Consider the following 11340-nt stretch of genomic DNA (forward strand, 5'->3'; position numbering starts at 1 on the left):
TTAAGCCCGGACAGAAAAAGGGAAAACCCCAGAAAGCAGATGGAGGGGAACCAAAAAAATCTTAAAAAGTCTTTCCCCTACGACAGGTTCACCATTTTACCGTCGGAGAAGAGCGACAGAAACGAATTAATCACCTCAATGTTAAAAAGGTAATGAATTTTGTGTGTGTCTGATATGATATATTGTTTTTGGATTGTTCATAAACCTGGTCTTCATGGTGGTTTTACTTCACAAAATACAAAATCTGTCAAAACAATAACATTTCTACTTCTGTATATAAAACTTTATTTAGAGTACTCGTTGAAAAACTTTTACAGCTTATGTGTATCATCCATTCACTTATTTAATTGTAAAAACTGTTGAGATATCATCAGGCACTGTGAAATCTGGGACAAAATGTCTGGACTAGAAACCTTCTTGATTAACATCAAAGTATATATGACTTCAGTAGATATCAGCTGAACACTTGAAGAATGTTTTAAGAATTATACAAATATTGACAGGCCCCCATTATGGATTCCCCATTTTAGCAAATGTTCAGTTTAGGCAGGTTTTAGATTATCAACTGTTGACTTATAAAAAAACTCCTAAATGCAAAATATTTCATAACACATAACAAAATCATTAGAAAATAGGTTTTCTTTGATTTGGAATTTAAAAAAAAAGATTGAACTAATTAATGAATATTACGTTACAAACTTTCATAAACCTGTTGTATATACAATTGTATATGAAATATCTATTGATTTTAGAGACAAATGATTGGACCTCACCAGAACCACCGGTCAGAAGCTGTTATTTGAAGGTCGACATGAACAGGCTGTTACCAGCCGCGATGCAGTCACTCAGATTTGCTATAGATGTACATGGTCTGGCTAGCATAGAACTTGTGCCATCCTACCTTATACTAGAGAGGCTAGCATTGGTAAGTACTTGTTACATTGTGTGCAATGTTTGTCAGAGCATATTTTTTATCACATACCTGTACTGTAATATGCCTGTTTATGCAGTTAAATCACCAATGTAATATTTTTTATCTCATTATTGCTATCAATACCATGGAATGTTTTATAGCCTGGATTTTTCAATAGATGGTGGGCTTTTCAAATCTGCCTACATCTCTGGTCTATCCCTAGATCTGGCCCACCGTCCATACGCAGAATTTATTTAATGTGTATCAGAGTGTATGTATGTAATGTAATTTTATCAGCCTATCAATGCACCAGAACATAGAATATTTTGTGTATCAGACTAGTGTATGTATACAGTGTATACAAGAGGGTATTGTTTTACAGGGCTGGGTCGTCTGTCCCAAGCAGAGGAGTACCTAGCTCAGGCCCAGTGGACGGCTCTCAAAAACGCCAGAGTGTTCTAATGCAATCAAATCGAAACTCTACAGAAACCTTTGGTCTTCTGTATGCTGCCAAGGGACAGTATGACGACTCGCTCCGACAGCATGCAGACGACGTAAGTCATGCTCATCATGAGAAATATTTTCCATATACTGTAATTTAATTGTCTTTAAATATATACAGATTAAAATAAACAAGAGGCCCATGGGCCTTATCTGTTACCTGTCAGTTTTGATAAATGATGTTTGCTTTTAAACTACGGGGTGACTATACAGGCATCAATCCCAGCATGCTACTGGCCAAACATCATAAACTTGGACCTCTTGTTGAGAATAGGTAAAGAAATATAAATTGTTTATGGATGCACAACAGATGAGGGATAATGCGCACGACGACAGACAAAGGGGATTACAATAATTCACTTAATTGAGACTTTGTGTCATGAGACCTAAAAGAAATGATACTCTGTTCTGTTTGGACTGTCTACAAACAAGCAGTATTTTACCATGCATTGTTGTACTGAACAGGTTCTTTTCCTTTGAGATAAGCATGTTTGTCAATTTTTTTTAGAAATTTCACGGGGGATCAAATTGAGTGAGCAACATTTTCACTTCATTTCAGCACTTTATTGACACAGATCTTTAAAGTCAATAGGAGGGAATAACAGGCATAGCCTATATAAATTCTCTCTGACGGTGGCTAAAGTAAAAGATTGACATTGTCGAAATTACTGATATTAAATTTTAAAGGGAAATAACTCAATTACTCATTCGTATATATCTTGATTACAATTATGTCACTCACACATAATACAAGTACAGCTATTATTTGATTAGTAAGAACATATCATATAAACTACATGTCATGCAGTTATTGACAGACATTGAAAACGTGTGCATATGGTATATATAATATGCACTTGTCATAACTATCAATACTGTTATTCAAAATCTAATTGAATTATAGTCATGTTAGTTTATAAAACTTCAAAGGATAAAGTGTATGCTGTAAAACTAAACTGATTGAACAAAGTGCCAAACAAGCATGCTCAACAGAAGACTCTTAATATATCCTTATAAGAATAGAATTTACAGAAAAGTTATCAGAGCAGAAAAAGATCTTCTCCTATGTAGTGTATATTATACTGTAATACAAAATAAAATCAAAAGCATAAAGTCATGGCTGATAAGATTATATAGACATTAAAATGCCTGGATTTCCCAATAAATAATTGCCTGTCATGAAGTAGCTGTCTGTTTATTGTTCCGTCACAGCCAGGACAGCCTTGAAGAAAAATGTAGGTGTCAATATGGTTATGATTTCCATAATTACTTAAAGAATTAAATAGAGAAAGTCTAAGGTGGTCATACATTGGACGCTCAAGGAAATGATGGGAGACCGTTTTATATTCAAAAGAACAGGCACAAGACGGATTTTTTGTTAAATTATTGTTAAAAATTTAAATTACTACGAGAATTTCTAATTTGACAAAGAATGATTAATTAGCCCTTCTGTCCTTTTCTGTTTTAAAAATTTGTGTTTATTCAATTTCAAAAAAGAAATCTTTATTTTGTTGGTGTACTGTCAGAAGTATTAGTTTAAATGCAACACCAAGAGTTCTGTGTATCGGTGGATTGAATATTCTCATTTGTCTGAGGGAATAGCGGTTGTTGTTTTGATTGTTAATAAAAGCTTGGATTTAGGACGTCTTGTTAGTACTGAGTTGACAGCCTATGGATTATTTTATACAATTTTCAACTGGACGAACAAAATCTAAAGGGAGATGATTTACTATTGAAAAAATACTTCCCTTTCTGACTATTTCCCTTCCTACATTTAAAAGAAACTTTTGATTTTAAACTTGTCCAATAATCTGTTTGACTCATCTTTGGACGATACCAGGTTATTAGCTGTAACAAAAAATTTTTTTTTTTTAGTTTTTAAAATTACTTGTATTTCTGTATTTATAATTGTTTATCATAACTCACTAATTATGCTATCTTTTAAGACTCTTTTAATTCTTACATAGATATGCTATCAAAAGTATTTTTAAACTAAAAATAATGTCAATTAGTATAAATTATTGTATTGATACTACAGCTAGTAGACTTTTTATCAGTAATATCAAACAAATTGTCTAAAATTCTACTACATTGTATATAATTATACAGTCAAACCTGTCATATGTGACCTTCGAAGGGAGTCAATAAAAAAGGTCACATATGACAGGTGGTCTCTTAATCCAGGTTCAAGATAATGACCCGAAAAGGAAAGTTCATAATTATATATATATTCTGCTACATATATCAAATTTACAAGCTATAAGTACCAATACAAATATGAAAAAGGAATATATAAGTAATATAAATGAAAAAAAAAAAAATGAAAAAAAAATGAAAAAAAGATAAAAACAATTCACTCTTCACTTAATAGAATGCCTATATTAATGAACAATATATAAAAAAAAAAAAAAAACCCATTTGTACAGAGATGGTAAAGTATTTAATTTCTAATTTCTTTTATTTTCATTAATATACATTTTTTCTAATTCTTTTAGTATGTCAAAGCATATTACAACATTTTTCTTATTTCAAAATGAAAAATAATAAAATAGTTTGAATGGCTAATTTGATTATTTCCAGTGCCCGATACAGCTTTTATTATTATTATTATTATTTTTCATTCCTGAATTCCTGGTCCGGACTTCCGGACCCGATTATTAGTCACGTATCTGCATTTCCTACATATGAAAACGGAGACGTTTTTCATTGACAAATATCTGTCCTAATGTCTCAAAAAGAATATAAATCTCAGTTGAACAGTAAGTTGACTATTTGTGCATTCTTTTTTTATTCTTCTCTAGCACATTTTTTTTATCAATCAAAACTTCTTAAAAATCGTCTGAATGGCTAGAACGTCCTTCGCCCCACCCCTTTCCTTTTTCAGAAATAAAGTTGTTTCGTTTTTTGTGTATATTTTAATGAAGTTTAATTTCCTGTTTTAAGGCACATCAATTGAAAAGGGTCTGTAATCAGTAGTAGGTGGAATGGGTATTGTGAATGATAAGATACATTGTACTTGCGCTTATTTTCTAAGCTTAATGTGACGTATCTGTCCAATGAAAGTTGGTATATATGTGAGACCATTGTTTTTGTCTCCCAAAATGTGAAGTTGTAAGTTCATTTCAGCCAAAACAATATAAAGTGTATGTTGACTGAAACGAGAGCTCACGTCTTTACAGATGACCAAGTCGTCGTATAGTTACATAATTTGAGTGCAACTAATTTAGTAACAAATTGCCAAAAGGGCCTGCATTGCTCACCTGGATATGTGATTCAGTGATGGCAAAACACTCTTATTTAAGTTAAAGAGTATACTATAGTGTTAGAAATATTTTTCCATGATTGTAAAAAAATTAGTGACATTATTTGTGATTTTTTTTCTCAGATTTATCACGCCTCAGAAGAGTTTGGTACAGATGATATCAGGACATCTGGCGGGTATTATCATATGGCCAATGTTTTCTTCCGTCAGGGCAGGATGGATATCGCTGATACACTATACAGACAGGTTTGTATATACATTGTTTATTACTTCTCACAAACTTTACAGATCTCCCTATTTCCAAGGTGAAAAGAAAAACATGTCACCACCCACAATTAGGGTTGTAACATCATTTTATGCAGCATATATAACTACCAGGGTGTTGCAGTCAGATATGGTGATAATATCACAGCTGCCCATTTTCCGAGAATTTCCGTGGTTTTCTGAGGTTTGAAAGCTCAGAGGTACTGGGTTTACCATTACAAGTATCTAACAACAGGAGATTCTCTATCACCAATGCTGGTAATGCAGAAAGAGAAAATCTCAACCCTCAGGATAAATTTTTTTGAAGGTGAACACACGTACTGCAGATATTTAACAAGCCTTGCCCCGTGGTTTAGATATTTCTATTAACATCATACAGCTAAACATGATAATTGTCCAGAAGGTACATTTGGACAAGTACAGTAGCGTTTCCTCATATAATTTAATGGCTTGACCTCTTTTCATGGTCACTGAGATCAAATAAGTTAAACACTTTAAGAATCTTCTTCTCAAGTTCCAGGAGGCCCAGACAGCTGATATTTTGTTTCAGAACTGATCAAGTGACTGTAAAGTCCATGGGACTCTTGTTATGTAACACAATACATAATTATTATATTGGAATTATAAACATTGAGGTTACAGTAATTGATTATCTGGTCTTGACAGGTAGCAGAAATCTGGTACAGACACTTACTACAGATAGTAAGGGTACGCACAGCAACCCCAGACATCCCAAAGGGGATCGGCCCCATCATTTCTGAGGGAAACCTTGAGGAAGAAGACAGTCTGGGTAAGGATGATATGTACAATTATGTCTGTGATTGTATCTAACACATTAACTGAGTTTAATCATTTCAATAGTCTGGACTGAAGTGTTATAATTATCTTTTCTTAATTATAGCCATCAGAAAAAAAACTAAAATTCTCCCATTAATTTGTCCCATATAAGACAGTCTGCAGACATTAAATTGTTTCCAAAAGCAGTGTATATGATAAATGTTGCTTATTTTACATTTATCATTCATATATATTTTTTTTTATTTTTTTTATTTTTTTTTTTTATTTCAATATATATATGCAATGGTTATATTAAGTTAAATTAAGTGCTACATACACATATATGTATAAATGACTTCAGTCACTAATGGCTTCTGCAATGTAAACAACTGGTTCGAACAACAACTACTTGAAACATAAACAATATGCTGTTAGACAGGTGTTTGGTAGGTTTTTCATTGATGTTGTATTCTCCTGAAAAGAAATATATCATTAATGGCTTCGTGTGTATCAACAGTGAAATGTCTATTTTAGCACAGGTATAAATTTGTTTTTATATTATTTCTTTGATTTTAATCATTCCTAAAATTAAAATAATTACAACACAGAGCAATATGTTTGGTTAGGCACTCATTATATTATAATTTGAGACACAGATACTGAAAAAGGAGATGTTTTCAACTTTCCGTAACCTGATGGCACCATGTAAATGACGATTCTTGATGGCTTTTGTCCTACACTCGAATTTAGGGCTGCCAAGTTTGTTCAAATGAATGTCCTTGGTCCACATTCAAGATCACAGCAGGGGTTTAATGGGCTAAAATCTTTCAATAACTTCTCAGTAATGGAGAGGCCCAGATACCTGATATTAGACTTTGTATACTAAAATAAATAAACCTAGCCGACTATAACACTAGTAATTGAATAAAGTGGTAATTAGCTTATATAGCATCTGCATCAATGACCTAGATCAGCTTTAAAGTTGAATTAGAAGCAGGTGTGCAGTACAAGCCTTTTGTTGGAGAATCCAGGTAACACAAGGATAGGTATTTGGGTCATCCTCTGTCAATCTGTCCTTCATACTTTGTTTGTTCGTCAATCTGTTCATCATATGTTTGTTCACTGATCAATATTTTCACCTTGTGTGTAGAATGATCACTAAAAGGACCCGATAGACTGAAGCATTAGTGAGTTCTCTGAGATGAATTCAATAGTTATTTATTGCAAATAGAGGTGGATTTTCTAATTTGAAAAAAATGGTTTCAGCATATTCTATAAGATTCTGTGGGTGGCAAATTAAAGCATTATAATAATCACATCACTAGCCATTTTGAGTAGTTTGACAGAAGAAATTACAAATGCCTTTTTTATACCTCTTCCATGCTTGGCCATCAGTAATTACTTATAACTTCTGTATTTCAATTCAATTCCTCACTGAATCTAATGCTCCATTCATTGTACTCAATCAAAACATATACCCGGTATCTTCTAACAAGGGGCCCAATGGACCTGCATCACTCACTTGGATATTTCAGTAATTTTAAAACACTAGAAGTGATTTAAAGGAATTACCTCCGTTTCCCTGTTGGACCAGCACCTACAGTCCCAGGAAGGGATCCCGACCACTGTCAAAAATAATGGAAAATTTGTTCAAATTTCCCATGGATACTTCTGACCAAATTTGGTAAAAATTAATTAAGTTGTTCATGACTGGTAGTGATTTAAAGGAAAAGTTGACAAATGACAGATGTACAGCTGATGCCGTGCCATAGTATTAGCTTACCAGTCCTTCGGACAAGGTGAGATAAAAAGTCTGTCATTACCTACACATATCAAAAGCTTATCCTCCCCTCCCTCTCTTCAATTATGTATGGTTTCTCTGAGGACATTCAACATGTGTAAAACTATGACAGAAGATGTGAAAATCAAGATAATTTATTTTCCATCAGGGGCAAATAATCATTGATAATTTTTGACATACTAGCTTAAGTGTATAAATGTTTTTTCAGACGAGGCACAGGAAGCAGAAGCCGTTCAGGTACTAAATGCCATATACGACATGAGAGAACATCAGTCTAACAGACGTGCCCAGGACCTCGCCAAAGTCAGCCACGCACTGGCCATGTTATACTTTATACTTATGGATATCAGCAAGGTAAATTTACACTAGTCATGAGAAAATCTTCTTACCGAATTTCGTACCAGGTAGTTATTTTTTATAAATGGGTGGTCGGGTGGCACAGTAGTAATGCATTTTGTTGCCATTTAATCAAATACTTGGCACCTTGTCTTAGCTAGGCGGCTGAGGTTTAATTCCCCAATCAGATGTGAAAAAGTATGGGGTCACCTGCCTGACCACATGGGTTTTCCTCAGGTAGTCTCACAGTAAGACCCCATCCGGGCCAATAAGCATGATAACCTGTAACTTGTAACAAATTGTTGTAGATTGTAGAAGGCAAATGGTGTCATCACTATCTTTCTTTACTCAGAAGATATTTTGGTTCTATCTTTCAGGCCAAAGAATTCGGCAGGAAGGCAGTGGTAGCTAGTGAGGGAGACTCTGACGACTCTTTGTCACGGTCCGTTGTGGAATTCATGAAAATATTGGAGGCTGTAAAGTGAAGAAGCACTGAATTGACCTGTTAGGATTCCAGGCAGATATTGAATGATCATTTTGTTAATGTTGTGCTTCAGTTACAGGATGGATTTTCTGACAATATTCTGAAACTGTGATAAGAAGAATTGAAATTCATATTTCATTGTATTGAAGCATCCATTAAATCACTTGTTATATATCGAGAGGTGCTTGGTTTTGTATTCACACAGGTTGTTTATTTGAGGAATTATATATTTTTTACCCCTACACAATTTTTTATATGATACCAATTTAGAATATTGGAATTACAAAACTTCTATATAACAACTTAATTCCACACTGAATCTAATTTCAATCACTAAGGACAAACATTTGAAAACAAACAAATGGTAAAGATGACCGTAACAATGTCGTGATGAGTTGATTGGCTTTAATCAAATGGTTGACTATAATTTCGGCACTTAGACGTGTCATCATCAGAACAATTTCAAAATAAAAATTGATCAATCCAGCTGAACGGTGTAACACAGAACCACACTAAATATATTACATGGACGTTGGATTCATTTAATACAGTACCATTCTCACAACGAGGGATAGGTGTGTAGGTGTGGGTGTGAAGTTGTCTTTAGGAGAGATACGTGTTTTAGGTAGCAGTATACAGTAAAAATGCCCAAATTCTGAAAAATGAGACGCATGTTTTAGATATACAGTATAACCACAAATGTAGATCTATAGTATATTACAGTATTAAAGTATATATATTTGTAATGTATACAACATTTGAAATTTCAATACAGGTGCAAAATATAAGTAAACTTATTTTCCTGCGTTTTTCAGACCTGTGAATACCATGGTACCCAATTAGAAAAACATTATATACTGCAAAATGCCATAATATTTTACCCAAAACCAGATGGTTTTGGGTTGCTGTCTTCTTTTACCTGTACATACAGTCACCTGAGATTTACCTGCGTTTTACAAATCATACAGTAGAATTGTATTTGTTTTTTGTTTGTTTGTTTGTTTTTTCCCATTTTCTTAGAACACGCATGTATACATTCAACAAAATGAGCAATTAAGTAATATAGAATATAGTTTTTAAAAATAGCAACAAATATGTTAAACTATGTAATAACAAAATTTGTTCATAAATGCACTAATATATTCTACTAAGAGTTTCATCATAGCACTGAATACTTTTTGTTAACTAATTACTTGAAAAGTTTATTTTTAGCCATATCAGTACTAAGAAATATACATTTATTGATTAATATTGTACACATAAACATCTTCTCAGTACTAATCTCAGAAATACATATTAATACGATAAATGAGAAATGCATGTTATTATTCAAATGGAAATGATTAAATATTTATAATAAAAAGCCTTACATAGAGAAAGTAAGAATATCTGAAAAAAAAACTTGCATTACTAAAAATGAAAATATCTGAAATAAAAATATGCATATAGAAAGTTGAAAATGAATGGACACATATATGCTTGCATGTACATGTACCTCTCAACGAAGGCAATATAGGAAGCACCAATGGGAAACCAATCCACGTTATAATGTAAAAACAAACCCCATTCTGATAATGACCAGCAGAATACTGATTTACATGTTGATATGGACTCTAGATCTCTGTTTTTGGAGCTTGACCGTGACATCTATCTACGGATGAAATTAAAAGTGTTATAAAGCTTACTTTTTTTAACAATGTAATTTTACATTGTATTGGACTCGGGTGGAAATGGAGGCCTTTTATGAAATGCATTTTTTGATGGAAAGAAACTAGAAGTTAACTTAATTGGGTTTTCTTCCCAAAGGTTTTTAGTACTAAGAACTGCATTGAGATGCTTTTTTAGTATTAAAATGTGTTATTGACAATGCACGACAAGATATGTTTACATTATTTAGTAGATTATATATCACTACAACGTTATCTATATAAATATATACCAAAACAACCAATAATTGCTTTGAGTACAATACGTTTATCATCGCATACTCTGAATATTGAAATTCGTCGATATAAGTCAACGTCTGTGTATAGAGTTTGCAACTCTGGTGACATAGAAGATGAATATCGCTCTTTGTAATTGTCCTGTATTGAGAGGTAGTCAAAAACATGGGACCACAGTAGTAATTAGTAGTTATTAAATGTGTACCTGGTTGTACAATGGAACATTCAAGTTTTGGGAAGTTATATTTACAGGTATATTGCTGTTTGTGCAGACTTTTATGTAGCTGTATACCAGTTTACCAGGGGTGAAATCCACCCCAGAACTTTGTAACATCCACCGAGAGTGAGATTTTACCGATGAGGGGGTGAGATTCCCCCAATGAAGGGGTGAGATTCCCCCGATGAGAGGGTGAGATTCCCCCGGTGAGAGAGGGAGATTGTCCCGATGAGAATGTGAGATTCTCCCGATGAGAGGGTGAGATTCCCCCGATGAGAGGATGGGATTCCCCGATGAGAGGGTGAGATTCCCCAATGAGGGGGTGAGATTCCCCCGATGAGAGGGTGAGATTCCCCCGATGAGAGGGTGAGATTCCACCAATGAGAGGGTGAGATTCCCCGATGAGATGGTGAGATTGTCCCGATGAGATGGTGAGATTTTCCCGATGAGAGGGGGAGATTGTCCCGATGAGAGGGTTAGATTCCCTGGTTGAGAGGGTGAGATTCCCCCGATGAGAGGGGGAGATTCCCCCGATGAGAAAATGAGATTCCCCCGATGAGAATGTGATACAAGTTGACATCATATCATTACACCATTACTGTACCAGTATACACGTAGTTAATGTGTTAACTTGTGCCAATAATCATTGTATTATTCTTTACCTCAGCCTTGGGTAGTGTTTTCTATAGGGCCCATCGTGGTGACAACTTTTTCAACAGTTTTCATCCAAACATACGACTTGTACCTGCTACTTTGGCCCTTTTATCGTAATCAACAAGTGTTTGAGGCCGAGTGAGAACTAGGGTTGACCTAGAGCGAGGATATTAGTTTGTAAGCCATCG

The 11340-nt window shown here is 34.1% G+C and overlaps 1 pseudogene; it reads left to right on the forward strand.

The window, feature by feature from the left end:
- Nucleotides 1-762: 762 nt before the first annotated feature.
- Nucleotides 763-8512, forward strand: LOC117321119 (annotated as a pseudogene).
- The last annotated feature ends 2828 nt before the right edge of the window (nucleotides 8513-11340 follow it).

This window comes from Pecten maximus, unplaced genomic scaffold, assembly GCF_902652985.1.
Source record: "Pecten maximus unplaced genomic scaffold, xPecMax1.1, whole genome shotgun sequence".
Classification (NCBI taxonomy): Eukaryota; Metazoa; Mollusca; class Bivalvia; order Pectinida; family Pectinidae; genus Pecten; species Pecten maximus.